Source organism: Dendrobates tinctorius, unplaced genomic scaffold (genome assembly GCF_039654945.1).
Source record: "Dendrobates tinctorius isolate UK_male_01 unplaced genomic scaffold, ASM3965494v1 ptg000030l, whole genome shotgun sequence".
Classification (NCBI taxonomy): Eukaryota; Metazoa; Chordata; class Amphibia; order Anura; family Dendrobatidae; genus Dendrobates; species Dendrobates tinctorius.
The window spans coordinates 12,134,865-12,155,115 of record NW_027361698.1 but is presented as its reverse complement, the minus strand read 5'-3'; the positions used below and the strand labels follow the sequence as shown (position 1 = coordinate 12,155,115).

At 46.9% G+C, this 20,251-nt stretch overlaps 1 protein-coding gene across 6 annotated transcripts in view; it reads right to left on the bottom strand.

The window, feature by feature from the left end:
• The window catches only part of PRSS12 (serine protease 12), a 497,636-nt gene extending 479,947 nt beyond the window's left edge, over window positions 1-17,689 (bottom strand). For 4 of the 6 annotated variants that reach the window (XM_073571862.1, XM_073571866.1, XM_073571863.1 and 1 more), the window contains exons 1-2: window positions 17,581-17,689; window positions 13,943-14,069 (exon numbers count right to left, since the gene is read on the bottom strand). The gene's annotated coding sequence lies outside the window, so the exon portion shown is untranslated. The remainder of the gene's footprint in view (window positions 1-13,942; window positions 14,070-17,580) is intronic. The other 2 variants (XM_073571864.1, XM_073571868.1) reach the window with 2 other exon arrangements.
• Between the last annotated feature and the right edge of the window lie 2,562 nt (window positions 17,690-20,251).

Genomic DNA, 20,251 nt, shown 5'->3' with positions numbered 1-20,251 from the left:
CCACCTCAGCAGCAGCAGCAGCCACCTCAGCAGCAGCAGCAGCCACCTCAGCAGCAGCCACCACCTCAGCAGCAGCAACCACCTCAGCAGCAGCAGCAGCCACCTCAGCAGCAGCAGCAGCCACCTCAGCAGCAGCAGCAGCCACCTCAGCAGCAGCAGCAGCCACCTCAGCAGCAGCAGCAGCCACACCAGCAGACGGGGGACCTACATTCAATATTTGCCCCTAGTTCAAGGCGAAATCTATCAAGGCGGGCATTGGGCCAAAGTCGGTCCAGGCACACAAGCCTACGGCGACATGCCATTACAACTAATGTACCTGAACAGATTTCCTCTCCTCCAAGTGTTCCTAGTTTAATTCCCTTAACTGGACTACCTTCCCCCACAAGTTTTGTTGCCCCTTCCCCTCAAACACCGTCTTCAACTGCAAGTGTTGCATATTCCCTGCACACCCCCAAATTGAAACCATCTGCCCCCAAACGCCGGAAAAAATAATTTTTTGGTTTATTTTTGTGATTAAAAATAAATTTACATTTGTGGTTCACCATTACAAAGTTTCATTAATATTGTTTGCGCCGCTCACACACACTGATGGGTAAATACATGTTAAAAACCAACCCAAGGCCTAGTATAGTCATATGTGAAATAACACGGACTAGTATAGTAATACCAAGGCCTAGTGTAATAACTCGAGTTTTACCAACTTGGATCTGGTTTCATGAAAAACAAACTGTTGAAACTTGTCTTAAAAATAAGTTTCTTTCTAGTTTCACCAGTTTGTTTTTTGTGAAACAAGATGCTAGTTGTTAAAAATCGAGTTATTACAGTAGGCCTTGGTATGACTATACTAGGCCGTGGTATTTCACATATGACTATACTACTAGCCCCAAGGCCTACTATACTCATATTTGAAATACCACGGCCTAGTGTAGTCATTACAAGGCCTAGTGTAATAACTCGAGTTTTACCAACTAGAATCTGGTTTCATGAAAAACAAACTGTTGAAACTTGTCAAGTTTCACCAGTTTGTTTTTCGTGAAACAAGATCCTAGTTGGCAAAAATCGAGTAGGCCTTGGTATGACTATACTAGGCCGTGGTATTTCACATATGACTATACTAGTAGGCCCAAGGCCTACTATACTCATATTTGAAATACCACGGCCTAGTATAGTCATTCCAAGGCCTAGTGTAATAACTTGTAAGTTGGAATGGAGCAGATTACATTCATCCACTCAATGCTGACTTGTATTCCCCATGGACTTTCATTGGGGTTGGGTTTTGAGGGTTGTGTTTTGAGAAAATCACATACTTTTTTTTCAACTAGTTGCACAATTTTCTTTTGAAAAAAATTGGTTTCCTGATTCATGGCCTGCAGCTTTGCTCGTTCCAATATATTTTTATTTAATTGGAGTTTAAAAAATATAGTGCACTCAGTAATGGTATCAAATAAGGTTTTTTATTACCATAAACAAACAAAAACATTACACCATTTCATCTTGCCAGTGCACCCGTCCTACATCAGAAATAAAGTAGGCCGCAAATTGGTCCCTCATTTGGCCAACTTCAACGGATGACCTGAGAGTGTGCTGAGTGAATTCAGGCAATGGGTTAGGAGCATCATCGTCCAGTTCAAAGGTCGGGTGCTCTTTAGCCATCACAAAGTTATGTAGAACCACACAGGCCTTCACCACCTCATCGACTGTTTCAAGTTTAAGATTAATGGCCGTGCCCAGAATTCGCCATCTGGAGACAAGAATCCCAAAAGCACACTCGACAGTTCTTCTGGCCCTGGTCAGCCTGTAATTAAATATTTTTTTGGTGTGGTCCAAGTCCCGGCTGGAGTAGGGTTTCAGTAAGTTTCCGCACATTTGAAAAGCCTCATCGCCAACCATTACAAAGGGCAGTGGCGGAGCTTCGGTGTGAGGAAGAGGCCGTGGCATAGGGAAATTAAATTGGTTGCCATACAACCTCCGGCCCATGTCTGAGTTTTTAAAAGCCTGTGAGTCATTACCACGGCCAAATGCTCCAATGTCCACTGCTACAAACATACATCCAGCATCCGCAATCGCCATGAGTACTATTGAAAAGTACTTTTTGTAATTATAGTACTTAGATCCCGTTCTTTGGGGTTTGATGATCCGTATGTGTTTACCATCAACAGCTCCCAAACAGTTGGGAAAATTGCATACTGTCCAGAATTTGTCAGCAATTTCCATCCACTTTTCAGCGGTGGGCAGGGGCATAAATTCTGGACAAAGAACATTCCAGAGAGCCCGGCAGGTGTCAGCAACAATTCCAGACAAGGTAGAGATTCCAATACGGTACTGGAAGTGTAGTGAAGATAGGGTTTCTCCAGTCGCCAGGAATCTGTGAACAGACAAAGAAGTAAAATTAATATTTATGTATATTATTTTAAAAAACTATAAAATAAAATATTAGTACATTCACGAAAACTAATTACCCAAGGTTTTGAATACTAAATTTAAAAAAAAAAACATCAGACCGCACCCCTTGGTTTTTAAAACATACCGTAATGTCACCAGTAGCCGTTCCTCAGGAGGAATCGCACGACGGAGCTGTGTGTCCTGTCTCCGGATGGATTGTTGGACACGAGCAAGCAAATCCATGAAACTTTCGTGGGACATCCGGATATAATCTGTAAATTTCTCCGGGTTTGACTGGAGCTCGCTGTAGAGGGTGTGGTATGCCCCACGGCTCTCCCGGAGTTCAACAATCGGATGTATCCACATACGCCGCCGTCTTCGCTGCCTCTCTCTCTTCCTTTGTTCATGGCAAGCAACTGCATACGCCTGAGCCATCGCGATGTCCAAATCCAAGTTGAAGTGAAAACTCTTCCAGCGCAGATCCATGGTCACGAGAAGAATCAAGCAAATGTGAAGAATACTGTAGACAGGGTCTATATATTAACATACCACACCCACAATGAAGTCCCATTGGTCTTGTGTGTTGTTGAATGGTTTTTTCTTTTTTTGGGGGTTTTTCCAAAGTCTGTAAAAAAACGCAAACGCACAAAAAACGCATACAAACGCACAAAAACGCTGCGTTTTTTTCCTGCATGCGCATAAAAATGCTTGAAAAAAACGCAGCGTTTGTATGCATTTGTATGCTTTTTTTAATGCGTTTTTTTGCGGGAAAAACGCGCTGCAAAAAAAAGCAAGTGTGAAACTAGCCTAAGACAGTGTAATCAAGCTAGCTGATTCTAGGCGCTCCCCATCCACTTTCCCCATCTTGGGCTAAAATTCAGGATGCTCCAAAAAAGGTCTGAGTCCTGCAATCCAGCAGGGGAAACGCAACAGGTGCAACAAAACTAGGAGGGGGAAAACAAAAACTTGAAACTTCATTCAACTGCAGTCACTCTTACCGCACTGTCTTCAGAGCCCTGCCCACAGGGACACAGAACAGTCCCAAATCCAGACATCAGGGCTCCTACCCTTGGGACACAGAACAGTCCCACATATCACATTCCAGGTGCAACAAGCACACTTAAATTACTGAGGCTGAGTTACAGTCACTGTTCCGGTTTCACATCAGAAGGGGCACCGGAGGATTGTCCACCATAAGCTGTTGCTCCACTTTCCCTCCAGTCCCGTACATCACCATCATTTTCATCATCAGGGCTCTGTGCCCGCACTCCAGACATCCTCTCTGGCACTGCAGCTTCAGGGGTGTCAGAGCGGACAGCACCAGGTCTCATTTGCTCTGAAGGCCTCAGGTGCATTGCCTTCTGTAGCTGGTCCCACTCCAGGTATGCCCGCATCTCCACGTCATCCTCAGGTGGGAGCAGGTCGACCCCCACAGCGTAGAAGCCTCTGGCTCCCTTCTCCTTATAAAAGGAGACCCGATCTCCTTCTTTCAGGGGCCGCTGGTAATGGACAGAGCTGGCGCTCATGAACACCTTATGATGAACCCATACCCTGCTGCCTGGTTTGTGTAGACTAAGAGGCCATTGGTCTCCTTGCCGGCCATGGCGCTTCCTCCCGGCCACTGCACTCCCTCCAAATCTCCCGCTCTCTCTTCTTCTTCTCCTTCACCACCCCAGAGGTAGGGAAAAGACCTTCACCTTTTATGATTGGGTCACCGAGGAGGAAAACAAGACCAAGCTAAGCCACAGAAAACCAGAGAGGTTGGTAACTAGGCGGATTGCAGACCCCTGATCCTATCCACACAACTAGCAGTAGCCGTGGAGCGTACCTACGATGATTCTAGACGCCTCGACACAGCCGGAGGACTAAATAAGTCTAAAGCAAGAAAAAGGGAAATCTAAACTGCCCCAGAGCAGACCCCAAAGGAATAGATAGCCTCCAAACATATATTGTCAGTGAGACAAGATGAAAACACAAACACAGGTAGGAAAAAAGGGCTGAGCAAGCGATGGGGCCCACACCAACTAGAAAGGACAGGAAAGGAAAGATACTTTCTGCAATCACGCCAAAAAACCCTGCAAAAATGTCCAACACTTCTGATGGCAAAATAAACCCTGAAGTCACTAGACTTCTCCCACTGTATCAGCACTCTGGCATATTCTGAAAACAGAGCAAAAAGAGGCCAATCTAATTTGGGACAAAAAGCAAACTGGCACAAACAGTAACATAAAGATGGAAATTCAGCACAGCCCCAGCCAGGGCTGGCTGACCACACAAAACCAAATCAAATGTGAACAATAGCAAAGAACACTTAGCTTAAGAATGCAGGGACTGAACTGGAAACTAAGACCTCAGGAGGGAGGAAAATCACCAGCAGGGATAGAGTCGGCTGTCTTAAATCCAGTCAGAGACTTCAGAGGTCCAATCGTCATCCTCATTATCAGGTGGCAGGTCTCTGTTAATTAGTTCAGCTCCATTACCTCCTGCAACCACCAGAGGGAGCCCGGAAAGAGAACTCACGACTCCTCTGTCAATACAACCAGCTCCACCACTCTCACTAGCAACCAGAGGTAGACCAGAAAGTGAATTCACAACATTCACCCCCCCGATGTTGCGGCGAGGGATCACGTGATGTGCAGCCAGATGACGTGGGGTTACAAGTAGGGGACGAAGGTCGCGGTTCCTGGGGACAGATGTCCGTGTACGAGGGCCATGGTCGGAGTCGGGGGCAGCTAGGTGTCGCTTGCTCGACCAGTGGCCAGGGTTCTGGAGTCGGGGGCTGAGAACCACTCACCAGCGGCTCCTATGCAGCCGCTTCATCACCATCAGCTTCTTCCCTTGAAGTTCGAGATTCCCCAAAGCTGTCCGGGGAGAGACTGGTCCTGAGCCTTCCTCCACTTCCCCTCAATGTGGCCAATCCCGCCGCAGCTCCGGGTACACGAGTGGGCCATAGTCTCCCCCGCTGTCGAATCCCGTAATGGCGCCGTCCATCCAGACACGTGCAAGTCTTCTTCCTGGTCCCTCCCAGGCCAGGGTGGTGCCAGTGTCGGCCGTTCCTCCCCTTCAGCATTAGACTCCTCTTTTTCTTCAGGAATCCAGTACAAGAGGTACGTTCTCTTCTTTCTATGCCGTGCCCACTGCGGGCAGGCATTGCTCACCAGGGGATTTGGCCTGGGCACAAGGCATTGTCCCCTCCAGATGAGTTTTCATGCCTTTTCTTTCTTAGGATGCCCACAATGGGTAGATATTCAGCCTGCCTCCACACCATCATCCGCCATATTAGCAATGCTCACGGCCACCATCTTTGTCACACTGGGGTTTCCACCGCCTTCTTTTTGTAAAGTATCTTTATCTTGCCGACTATGCCAAGTTGTAACAGGGGCCAGGGTGGTAGTCATGGCGAGGGTCTGTTGTTGCTTCCTCATCACACCCCAACGCTCCGCTACTAAAATAAAAAGAGTCCATCTTGTGAGGTGTTATGTGTGTTATGCAATTCACCCACCTGTGGGTCAGGATCCTTCTCAGCATGCAGAGCTCCAATCTGTCGCAGACACACACAAATGGTATTAAAGTCCAAGTTCATTTTTGCTAAAACTTTACTTAATTTGTGCATCTTCAAAGCAAATTTAATCCGACAGTCTTCAAACGTCATCAGAACTTCTTCTTCTGAGCTCTCCCTCATCTTTTCTGTAATCACAATCTCCGGCAGCGTGGTATCCAGTCCCGCAGTTTCCATGATAATCAAGCTAACTGATTCTAGGTGCTCCCCATCCACTTTCCCCATCTTGGATGAAAATTCAGGATGCCACTGCAAATCTTGTTCAGACCGTAAGTCCTGGACGTCACAGAAGTTAACCCACAGACTAGCCACTGATCCTTTCAGGCTGCCTAAATCCACCTGTGCCCCACAATCTTTCATTCTTCAGAACTCGCCTTTCCAGTTCTTCTTGTCTGTCACTCAACAATCACTGACTACTTCTCACAAAACTTCCCCTAACCTCTAACTAACTCCTCCCATACTATCTTCCTACTGGCCTAACACCATCTTATCTATATCTGACATCTACATCTAAAGGTCCCGTCACACCTAGCGACGCTATAACGATCCCGACAGCGATACGACACGACAGGGATCGTTGCCGCATCGCTATGTGGTCGCTATTAAGATGTCATACAGTCCAATCTACCCAACGACGGAGCAACAATCTAGCGTGTCATAGCGACCTTTGTAACGATGTCGGTGGTCGTTGGGACCCTGTCACATTGCATGTTCCATTGACGATTCACATCTCGATGAGGGATGTACTGTGTGAAGCTGTATTTACACAGGCGTGGATTGCGCTCCCTTTCTCACGCCCTCTCAGCTCTGAATGGTGGACGCTACCTACCATTATACTACAATACCTACTATTAACTGGCTAGAGAAGCAACGAAGATGGAAAAGCAGATGATCCAAAATGGAGTCGCAGCCGTTGGACAAAAACAGGATCTCAACTTGGACACACCCGGGTCAGGAACAAAGAACTAAAGCGCTACTTTGTTAGCTTCTTTTAAAAGGAAGCCCGCCAATCAGGACGCTGTAGTGACCACCAATCGGGGCCGAGGTAGGCGTGGAAACGGGAACGCTAATCCCCGCCTTGTCTTGCTTCTGAGTCGCTAACGAGGTCGTTAGGCTAGGTGTCAAACGTAACGATACAAGCGACTCAGCGGGACATGAGCAACCAAAGAAATGTCCAGACATTTCGGGCACAATCAGCGATACCCGGCAGGGGGGCTGGTCGCTGGTCACTGTCACACACAGCGATCTCGCTGGTAAGATCGCTATAACGTCACAGTTCTAGTGACTCAGCAGCGATCTCGCTTAGTGTGACAGGGCCTTAACTCTACAGTGCACCCCTTAGCAGTAACCCAAAACTACACTGTTATAACATTTACCAATACTGCATGCTAAACCTATCCGAGTCATTAACTGTCCCTATTCTCATCCCTAGCACAGTATAATATGAAAGACATTAGCACTTGACACATTATGTTATATACAGTGACATCACAAACATATTTTACACAGTATAAACAGTAACCACATATTCACATTGTACACGATTTCACCAGGCAGGTATGCATAGGAACGCAGGGCCCAAAGCAGTCGCCTGCACACCCCCTACAGTAATGCAGAAAGTAGTCGAGATGACAAAACGCCACTGACGATATTAAATTATACTTCCACCAAATGGGTCACCCACATTCAACAGCCATGCCATTATGGATTACTCCTTAATTGTGGTCCCCTGATGAGCCCTCACACTGGGAGGGGGTGAAACGCATAGGGACGATGCTATTGGGACTGGATTCAGATAAGTACCCTATTATGGTCTTTTCTGGGCATGCTCTTTGTTTTTTGTGGTCTTGGGATTGACTGCACCAAAGACCAAAACTGTGATATTGGATTCCTGTATTTGATAAGGACTATAATTTCCTAAGCATGTTCAGACATTTACAAGCTGAGTAGCCAGAGCATGTTTGTACATCAAGCTTATATATTTCACTATAAGAGCCTATTTTCTTTATTGCTTGAGGGAAAGTTTCGAGACTAGGCATATTACATCCAGGTAGTGGAATTCTTGGCCATCTAGTACTTTATATGGCCCAGTCTATGGGATGATTGGCTGGCGAAGAATACATCTTATTGAGGGTCAGTTTTTTATGGGCATTTTTTGAGACAATGTTTTCACCAAGTTTAGTGAGCTATACTATAGTTCACACAGCTTCAATTTAGGAGCAGGTGCTCCTTTCCTCAAGGACATATAAATTTTACTGGCTATTCAGCTGTTTTTTTTGTGTGGGGTTGGTTGGTGATAGGTTGGTTTTGTTTTTTGTAATATACTATTAATTTACGTCGTCTTTGTAGCCCTCTATTGCAATAGGACTACTTTTATATATTTTTGCCAAATAAAAATATTGTTTATATTGGTAGTCAAGAGGGCTTATATCTGATATTCCCCTCTTTTTCTGAGATTATCTGTATTGTTTTTTCAAAACCTACCTTGTTTTAGGTGCTGTCAGTTATATTTGTCTACATATATTTACTCTATTGTATCAAAAAAAAATTTTTTTAAAAAAGGCCTTGGGTTTTCTTTATGGTGGTTCAACTGAGTATACCCATATATTAGCAAATGCTTTAGGTGTTCTTTCTGAACCCTGCTCATAAAGTTACTGTTCACATGGTCAGGTTTTAAATACCGTGGTTAGGACTTCTCTGGTGGGTATACCTTGACGTTTGATAGAGCGGCTTAGTATACATTTTTTGCAAAAAATGTATCAACTAAATACCCTGTTTTGTTATCATCTTTTTACTAGCACTTGCTGTTTATTGTTAGATTTTTTTTACAGCAGAGTATTTTTTCACGTTTGTTGTACTGTGTTTCTCTGTGTTATCGTCTGTATCGAATTGAGGAGTCAAGAACGACACCCTATCATCCACAAGGGAAAGGAGCCTGTGAATGCTTCAACTGGACCCTGATCCAGATTTGAGAACCTTGGAGGAAGGATCGGAAAGCCCATTGGCCTGAGTATGTGGCTGAATTGGTCTGGGAGTTCAACAACCGGGTACACCGTACAACCGGATACACTCCATATATTCTACTATTTGGGCGGAGCAGACGAGAAATCACAGAGCTGGACCCAGAAAAAGACAACCCACGGATGGGGGTGTCTTCCTGGGTCCGAGAACATAGATACCGATTGCAGACTCTTCACTGGCTGGTACAGACTAAGTTACAAGACTTTGAGCACCACGAAGCACCGCCCCTCCGAGGGACAGTAAAGTAGGAGATCGAGTGCTGGTCTGAGACAAGAGGCCATGAGGCAAGTTGGAATATCGATGAGAGAAAATTCTGTATCAGGTGAAATGCCGAGCTGACAATGCTGGTCAAGTGTATGAAGTTCAACCCGAAGGGGAGGAAGAGGCACCTACTCGAATAGTCCATCGCAACATGTTGCGTCCTTGCCTGTCATGGGACCCTGAGCCAAGCCCCACCGAGGCGCATACTCCTACGACTCCAGATTATGATGAGGAAGAACCACTTGCATCATCCTCAGACTTGGAGAGTTCACTGGCCGCAAGTCCAGGGGAAGTATGTCAGCCCAAAGCTCCACAGATGGCTGCTCCACTGGAACGGGACATATTCCCGTCTTCTACCATCCAACCGGTCTCTATCACTCAACCTGAATTATGCTGCACTGAACGGACGACTGCTGGGATACCTCCCACTCGTTGTGAACAGGATCAGTTTACTTGGCAACGGATTGTTCGAGAAATGGAAGAGTGTCAACATCTACTGCAAGAACTCTCGCCCATGGAATGATGAGCTAAAGAGAGGGGGAGTGTAAGAAGGAAGACCAGGCTGCTGGTACTTGTACTGAGCCGGGTCAGGAACTGTCGAGGCTGCGTCCCAAGTTTCCCGGGGGAAGGAATAGGGGACCGGACAGGCCCCATGACCTGGGCAGTGGGGGTGTGTTTAGACAGAGAACTTGGCCGGAAGCGGAGAGAAAAGCAACAGTGGGGTTCCCGCCATCAGTGTGCGAGCAGCATGGTGGGCAGTGTGTTTGGCACCCAAAGCGCCGGCGCTGTGACGGACTGCAGCAGACAGCTCTCGGTGACACCAGCAAGGCAGCTAATGTAGGAGGCACCACGCGCCCAGTGACAGTAAAGTTGGTGCACGTGCAGAGAGCCCAGGGCCGCTTATAGGACAGTACCCTGCGGACCTTACTGACGGACAGGGTACCACAACCCTCGTTTATCCCCAGGATTGCTGCAGCTATTGTTGCGTTGGCTACATCAGCTTATATACTAGGAGCTCAGCGGAAGGTACTGGAGATCGATCGCTGCTTCCAGAAGCCGGATTGCTGACCTTGGACCCCACTCGAGGACATTCTGACAACAGCTACAAAGACTACTACCCTCATCGGAACATTTGCGGCTGAGGAAACCATAGACACGATAAGTTTACTGAGTGAACTGTTGCTATTTTTACTATTCACCTTTATTCTCTCCCAGTTTAACTGTTTATCTCCCTGCAGAGTACCTTTATTGTTAATTAAATTTGTTAACCCTTGATCTGCCACCTGTTTGTCACTGCACCCTGAAACCTGCTTACAGCAGCACCATGTGCAGCATGTCACCCCCATATGGAGCACCATGTCACCCCTATAGCCTCCCCATGCCCACCAAAACAACCAATACACATGAAAAAAGAAAGAACATAGCATACTCACCTTGGTCCCGTTCCCCAGCGCTCTGCTTCTCACCCTGACACTGACTCTCCACAGTACACAGCTGACGAGATGAAATTACGCCGTGTCAGCTGTTTCACATGCTGAATGGTGCAACGCAGTCCAATGCAGGCAGCGCCTATGAAGACAATGGAGACAGCACGCTTGCGGGCACAGTGCTTACCGTGGGCCTCTGGTTTTCAGCCCCATGGCTGTCTCCATCCACAGGCCAGAAGGCCGGATGTGGCCCACGGGCCGCACTTTGCCCTGGTCTGAGATACTTGGTTGACACCCGAGCATGCTTCGGTAAGACGATATCCGAGCATGTTCGCTTATCACTAATGCACAATCTTTCTCTCTCTATCGAAAGAAAATAAAGCAAACTGAAGTTTTAATTTTTCATCTGATTTTGACCAACTGTATTCACATACAGTTAAATAATGCAACTAGTATTCAAATAATATGCTTAGAGTAGACAAATTTCAAAATTAACAGACTCGAACAGTACAAGCGTATAGCCAATACAAACAGAACAGTAGGGTTAAAACAACAGGAGCTGCTTTGACAATCCTAGCTAAGTTAATGATGTGCTATGATTCTTCCTCAGAATAAGTCACAATAAAGGATGGAGACAAGACATCCTCTATCGTTTTTCTCCACAGGACAGTAGTCCAGTTCAAAGCTGAAACAGGTGTCATCGGGCTTCACGAGGATTTAACTATTAGGTGGACTGCAGAAAGGTTAAATTCTTATGATCTGTGTATATCATTACTAAGGCCTGTTTCACACTTCCGTTTTTTGACGCCAGACAAAATCCGCCAATTTTAGAAAAAAACGGATCCGCCAAAAAAAGGGGCGGATACGTTTTTTCCCCCCCATAGACTTACATTAGTGGCGGATCTTGACTGTCGTCCGTCCCACCCGCTTTTTGACGGATCCGCCAAGATTTTAGCGTCTCCCGGGCGGATGAGACAGACCCTGCAACATTTTTTTTCCTTGACGGTCCGTCAATTTTAAGTGCGCATGCCCGGAAGCTTTACTCCAGAAAGCATTTTAACCCTGAAATGCCGTTCCGTGAGCGGCAAAATATATCTCTCTCTCTCCTTCCAGACCGCGGTCGCTTTAAATTTGTCATCTTCGGCGGATCCGTCCATATTAGCGTCCGCTGACATCCGTATGTCACAGGAACCGTTAATTTTCATTTTTGGCAGATGTCAGCTGTCCGCCATCAACGGAAGTGTAAAACAGACCTAAAGAGATGGTGTCCTCCAGTAGATGCTGCCATTCTTTAAGCGCTATCTTAATGGCCAGCAGTTCATAAGCCCCAATAGTCAGGGCCGGACTGGGACTAAAATTCAGCCCTGGCATTTGAAGGTACACAGGCCCACTTGTCGCATGGTGAATATATAATATATTTTTGCACATGTAAATTACAAGACGTGAGGCGAGTGTAAGGCCTCTTTCACACTTCAGTTTTTTGTGTCAGCTACAATCCGCCAAAAAGGTGGAGAAGCGGATCCGTTCTTAACTGATGTGAACGGATGCCACAGGATCCGTTTTTTGACGGATCCGCAAAATGAGGAAATTTAAAGGAGGGAGAGGGAGAGGGCACGCTGGAGGATCCGCCGGCCAAAAAAACGTTGCAAGCTCCGTTTGGAAATCTTTGAGGATGTTAACGGACAGCAACATTTTGGCGGATCCTCACAAAAATGGATGCAAAGGACGGCAATCCGTCAAAATCCGCCGATAATGGAAGTCAATGGGGAAAAAAACGGATCCGCATAAAAAAAAAAATTGCGGATCCGTTTTTTTCAAAACCTGGCGGATTTTGACTGATTGTAAAACACGGAAGTGTGAAAGAGGCCTTACACGACTATAACAGTCACAGACGGCCCAGTATTAGAGCTGAGTCCTATTTATTGCTCTATGGCCGGGGTCACACGAGCGTATAACACGGCTGAGTGCTATGTGATAAAATATAGCATAGCACTCGGCCCAGTGTTACTCTATGGGGCAGCTCAGATCTGCGATTATTTTCTCATGTCGATTCGGCATGAGAGAATAGCAGCATGCTGCGATTGGCAACGACACTTGACTCACACCCACACATGTCTATGGATGCATGTGAAGCATCGGACTGCACTCGGATGTCACCCCAGTGCAGTCCGATATACGCAGAGACAGGTAATGGAGAAGATGGAGAAATTACTTTCTCCGACTCCTACACAGCCTTGCTCTGATCCTGTCATGCGAGAGGCTCGGAGCAAGGAGCACTGACACCGGAATCACACCCGCAGCAGAGCTGGAGCTGAGGGTCATTGACATATCACATCCAGTGCTCTTGGATCTGAAGTTATAGGCTCATGTGATTCCAGCCTTAGTTGCAGTACCAAGACAAGTTGCTACTTTACACACAGAGATTATTATCTTCATTATATAATGAAGATGGCGCTGCGCTCTCCATAGTGCTACGGCTTGGTCCAAAGTGACCACATTACCTATATTTTGCTTCTATGGGAAAAATGTGGACAGAAAATTTAGCATATCTGCAAGAAAAATTGACATGTTGCGAATTTGAAGCATGCACTGCAGGTCAGATTACACTGCATAAAAAAGCCCAGTGAGCAGGAGATTTTTATACGGTAAATCCCATCCACATTGCTGAACTGTAAGACGCTGAGGCAACAAAAATATGCAGTGCCAAAAACTCACCAAAATCTCATTGTGGACACAGAGCCCAAGGCTGGAGCCATACAAGCGTATAGCATCGGATGCAATATGCTAATGATACTGGGCTCCAACTCTGCTGCGAGCGTGATCCGAGCGTCGGTGCTCTGTACTCCGATACTCAGGCATCACAGCACAGAAGTGGAGGAGATGGAGAAAGGAATTTCTCTGTCTCTTCCATGGCCTGACTCGGTGTATATCGGACTGCACTGGGGTGACATCCAGGTGGAGTGTGATGTTTCACTCAGTTCACCAAGACCCAGTGGCGTAGCAACTGTTTGTGGCGCCCGGGGCGGTCGAAAAATTTGCCGCTCCTTTGGTCGTTGATAATCCAGAAGCATCCGAAGAGCCCACACTACACTCAAAGATCTAATTTTTAGTCTGCTACTAACTCTGCTGTTATTATTTCTAGACTTTCATCTTCTTGCAGTTGTCTATATATATGTATGTATTAGCTTGATGATGCTGGATGAAGACCTAATGGCTTTTTTAATAATAATTTTTAATAATGTGACAGACCTTACATATTGAATTATATAGAGCCCTGTTTTTTATTACATACCGTCCTGTCTTGCTAGCTGTATAATGCAATGATGGCTGATGGAGCATGGGAAACCTTCCTTTCTAATAGAGGAGCTGATGGACTGGTAGTTTGATCACCGGCTCCTCGATCAGCAGTCATTTTATATCTAAAAAGAGAGGGGACTATGTAATAAAAGAGGGCCCTGTAAATAACAAAATTAACAAGAATACACTATGTAAGAGACAGCACTATACATAACAGCAGAGGAAGCTATATAATAAGGGACGGCATCATATATAACTAGAGAGGATGGTACGTAATAAGGGATAGTGTTATACATAATAAAAGAGGAAACTATGTAACTAAGGATGGTGTTATACAGAATTAGTGAGTACACTATATACTAAGGGACTGTGTTAGACATAATAAACGATAATGTCTTCCTCCACCTCCCCCTGTTCCTAAGGCCATTATAAGTTCCCCTTCCTTCCATCCCAATCCCCCACACCCCTCATTGTCCTCCTCCCCTCGCATCCCATTATTGTCCTCTCCCCCACCCCATCATTGCCCTCTTCACCACCTCCATCATTTTCTTCTCCCCACCACTATTTTAGCTTTCTCCCCCACCACTACCATTATTGCCCATTCCACCACCTCCATCATTTCCTCCTCCTCCTCCACCACCCCCATTTATTGCCCTTTCCACCACCACCATCATTGCATTCTCCCCCACCACCCCATCATCATTTATTTTTCCCCCACCACCCCCATCATTGCCTTCTCCCCATCACCCCCACCCTTGCCTTCTCCCCATCATTGCCTTCTCCCCATCACTCCCATAATTGCCTGCTCCATCACCCCATCATTGTCTTCTCCCCATCACTCCCATCATTGCCTTCTCCATCACCCCATCATTGTCTGCTCCATCACTCCCATCATTGCCTTCTCCTTCACCCAGTCACTGCCTTCTCCCCATCACTCCCATCATTGCCTGCCCCATCACCCCATCATTGTCTTCTCCCCTTCACTCCCATCACTGCCTTCTCCATCACCCCATCACTGACTTCTCCCCATGACTCCCATCATTGCCTGCTCCATCACCCCATCACTCCCATCATTGTCTGCTCCATCACCCCTATCATTGCCTGCTCCATCACTCCATCACTCCCATCATTGCCTTCTCCATCACTCCCATCATTGCCTTCTCCATCACCCCATCACTGCCTTCTCCCCATCACTCCCATCATTGCTTGCTCCATCACCCCATCACTCCCATCATTGTCTGCTCCATAACCCCCATCATTGCCTGCTCCATCACTCCCATCATTGCCTTCTCTGCATCACCCCCATCATGGCCTTCTCCCATTACCCCCTCAGGCTCATGGCCTTCTCCCATCACCCTAGGCATTATGGCCTTCTCTCCACATCACGGTCTTCTCATGTCCCCATCTCCTCCAGGGTCAGGCTAACCTACACACACACACAGACAGACATACACACACACACAGACACCACCTCTCACCTGTCAGCAGCATTGCCCGCGCTTCCTCGCTCACACAGGAGCGGCCGCTGAATGATGACGTCATTCAGCGGCGCTTCTCTGTGTCAAACAGGAAGCGCAGCCTCCGGGCAGGAAGCAGGGCGGACCCTTGCAGCTCCGCTCTTGCTATTCCCGCTTGCAGGCAGCGGAGATGCTGTGATTGCTCCCTGCCCGCCGCTGCACTGCACTGTGCCTCACTGCCTCCGCGCTTCTCCCACAGAGAGGCATTGCTGCTGCGCCGCCCCCACACATGTGCCGCCTGGGGCGGACCGCCACCCCCCCACGCTACGCCACTGCCAAGACCCATAGGCTTGTAAAGGTGTGAGTGAGCGGAGCGCTGCCAATCATAGCATGCTGCCATTGTTCTCTCATGCCAATTTGGCATGAGAAAATAATTGCTGTACTGCTCTGCCCCATAGAATAACGCTGGGCTGAGTGCTATCCGATAAAACATCACATAGCACTATCCCCCATGTTGTTTGTTTGAAAAACAACCCGTGCTTTATTCGCACTGCGCAGATCCAGTGTCTACAGTTCTGATCACGTCAATGGTGCCGCAGCCAATCAGGTGCTCAGCAGCTCCTTCTCTGTAGCGCCATTGACGTGGCGTCAGAGATGCAGACAATAATAGATGTTGGGTGCAGTAGGAAGAAAATTGTCCCTCAGTCGGAGCGGATGGAGGAAGCCACCAGGGACCCGCCTGTCTGACTAGTCACCATGTGGCCTTGGTCCTCGGCGGCTTTTAAAGTATGCTTTTCCCTGAAACGCAGCAGCATTTCAGAGTCAACCATACATTTCTGGAATCATACAGCCAATGCCTGATGCTGTTCGAGTCACAGGCCGCATGTATGTATCAGCCATCAGATTCCCTTTACAATGCCATAGGTGACATTTATGTCACATGGTTGACTATTATCCTTATGCCTTTGAGGAGAACTAACTCCCAGCATGTACAGCAGCTCCTATGGCATGCTGGGAGTTATAGTTCACCACAGGAGTGGTGATTTTCTTTTGAGTAAGTGGCATGTTAGCAGAGTGGACATAGCTTTTTTCTTCTTAATTCTATTAATGCTTGCCTCTTAGCTTCTTTGCTCCTTGGGCTTCTGCTCCCTGCACTCAGATAGATGATGCTAAATCCCTTCTGGCCCCACTGCCCAGTGCTGCCACGCTAGACAGGAGGAAGTGGGTGGTCCGATGTCCTGATCATGAGCTGCAGTGAGGCAGGGCTGGAGCAGGACAGAAAGACTCTCTGTTACCTCACTGCAGCTCGTGATCAGGAATCAGGACATCAGACCGCGGCCACCAACTTTATCCTGTCTAGCGCGGTGGCATAGATTCTAGCATGACAGCATGAAGGGGGTGACTGATTGAGCGGCCCTCTACAGGGACCGGCCGGCCAGTCCTGCCCTGCCAATAGTGTATTTTCGCTCTGCCGGAAAAAAACAGCTAAGAGAATAAAAAACAGGTGACAGACTTCTCCGAATAAATCCTTTGCAAAAGGACTTCCTTAGCAATGATAGAGAACATTGCGAACTTTCAAATGGGCCCCCCCAATGCCAAAATACACGCACATCTCCGCTCTGCACACCTCATACACGCTCCGCTCACCTCGTACACACACGGCTCCGCTCCGTACACCTCGCACACACACGGCTGCGCTCCGTACACCTCGCACACACACGGCTGCGCTCCGTACACCTCGCACACACACGGCTGCGCTCCGTACACACACGGCTGCGCTCCGTACACACACGGCTGCGCTCCGTACACACACGGCTGCGCTCCGTACACTTCGCACACACGGCTCTGCTCCGTACACCTCGTACACACACGGCTCTGCTCCGTACACCTCGTACACACGCGGCTCGGTTCCGCACACCTCGTACACACACGGCTGCGCTCCATCCACTTCGCACACACGGCTCTGCTCCGTACACCTCGTACACACACGGCTCTGCTCACCTCGTACACACACGGCTCCGCTCCGTACATCTCGCACACACACACTGCGCTCCATAAACTTCGTACACACGGCTCCTCTCCATACACTTCATACACATACAGATCCCCATACCTCATACACACATGGCTCTGCTATATCCACCCTGTAAACCCCTCACCCCACACATAAACTTACCCTCATCCAGCAGTGCACCATGACATCCAGCACAGCAGAGTCCTGCATACACTGACGGCTGTGAGCACAGGAGCTGTGATAAGGTCACAGGAGGGGAGGAGTCAGGTGGTCACATGATCAGGGGCCTCAGACTGATCATGTGACCCCTGACTCCTCCCCTCCTGTGACCTCATCACAGGTCCAGTGCGCACAGAGCAGCCAGTTGCAGCCAAAGAACGGAGCTGCACAGCCAATGACGTCAACTTTGACACATGATAAGGTTATTAATACTAGACAGTGTAGGACCGCCGCGACCACAGAGTCACCTTGTCGATGGTGAGACGGCTTTTATGCTATGTTTGATCAAATACAGTATTACTAAGAACTCTGTATGATTTAGATGCACTTTTGCTTTTTACTTATTTAATTATAGCAGGGTTTTTTCATTTTGTCTTTTTTTTTTTTTTTAAATTCGTTTATTAAACCATAAACAGCTATACAATACACACACTGGTATATGATGTTGAGCTTGATACAAGATATACATAAGCTTCATATGGCATGAAAATGTAAAGCAAAATGTGCGCATCAGTTATATACAAATAAAGCAAAGCATAATGCTAATTAAATCACAATAGCTTCGTGTTATCATTCCAGTGATGAAATCTACCTAGCTTCTAAACCATACCTACACCTACAAGGACCTAAACTATTCCGCAGCCTACTTCCACATAATTAGCTATTTACTATGTGACATCTCTACTCTACAAAGTGAGGTGAGAGGAATTCCACCTCTCCCAAATCTTTTCGAATTTACCCGGGCACCCTCTGTTTTGATATAAGGTACGTTCATATGGGATAATCGAATTCACCAAATTGATCCAGGACCCGAGAGAAGGAGATGAAATTACCCATCCGCCATAATGCCAGTACTTTTCGCTCCATAAGCAGTGTCTCCCGTAGAAAAATCCCAGCATATTGACCCAATGTCTCCTCATCCCATACTCCAAATAGACAGACCAGTGGTTCAAGGGGAACAGGGATTTGTACCAAAGATGTCAATAGTGATGTCACCTCCCTCCAATATTGTGCAACGATAGGACAGTGCCAGATCATATGGATAAAGGCTGCATCTATTAAGTTACATCTCAAACATTCCGATGATTGGCATTGGCCCATCTTAAAGAGTCGAGTTGGAGTCAAATATGATTGATTTATAATATATAATTGTATCATCCTGTTGTTGGCAGACGGAGATACCCAGATTGGTGACTCCAGGATTTCTTTCCACTCCTCTCCCTGTGTATCTGGGATGAGCCTCTCCCATTTCTTCTTAACGGAATCTAAGGATGACTCCATCCCCACTGATAGCATATATGTATATAGAGAGGAGATGAGACCCTGAGGGCCCTGTGATTTAAGGATCCCTATCAAGGGTAGAGACGAAATAGCATTATTCATACCTATACATCTCATGTGCAATTAAAAAGCTGACCTTAGTTGTAAATAACGAAAAAACTGGGATCTCGGGACATTGCGATTAACTTGTAATTGTTCAAAGGACATCAAAGTTCCATGATCGTACAGATCACCTATCGTAGAGACACAATACTGAGCAAAAAACTCGGCAGATGGATGTTCAAGTAGCGCCGGGAGATAGCCATTATTCCATAGGGGCATTTCAGCTATAATATCCCCAAATCCAACCACCCTTTTAATCTGTCTCCATATTGATCGTGCCAGCCGAAGCAGGGGTAACAGCCGCGAGACATTTATTTTTCTCATTTCCAAAAAACCCAGTGTGCAGCTAATTTGTGCAGCATGTAGTAGATCATTTTCAGAATTAGGGAGGTGACCTCCAGGCATCCATGTACTTATGGCTTTGGCCTGTCCAGCCAGTTAATACAGGAAGAAATCGGGTAGCGCTGCCCCCCCCCCTCTTCGGTCTCTGTAAAGTGGATAGTTTAAGTTTAGGCCTGGTTTTCCCCCATATAAAGGATGTGATCTGGGAATTCGGATTAGCGAAAAAGGATCTGGGCACCACCACAGCACAATGTTGGAGAAAATAGCTAAGCTTGGGGAGTAATATCATTTTAATTAAATTAATAAGTACAGCTGCAGACAGTGGAAGTTTACCCCAGATCGCGAATTTACTTTTGACCGTCTCCAGCAATGGATGTATATTAAGTTGCAAATCAAATTTACTACCCTGAGAAATATGGACACCCAGATATTTAAAACTGGTTACAATGGGCAGTAAGGAGAGAGTCTCAAGTCGTGGCATTGGAGCATGGGAAAGAGGCATCAAGGCAGATTTCTCCCAATTATATAGGCCAGAATATTTACTGAATTTATTTATAGTAGTGATCACTCCTGTCAGGGTTTCCTCCACTTTGTCCATAAATATCACCATATAGTCAGCATATAGGCCTATGGTGTCTGTCCGACCCGCTATTTCTATACCAGCAACACCAGGGGAAGAGCTTATACTAATTGCCAGTGCCTCAAAAGCAAGAGCAAAAAGGGCCGGGGAAAGGGGACACTCCTGACGAGTTCCTCTATGCAATGAAAATGGCTCAGATATGGAATTATTTACGATGACCCGGGCCTTAGGCTTCATGTATAAAACACTAACCAATTTTTGGAATCTATCACCAAATCCATACCTGTGCAAACATGCACGGAGAAAAGG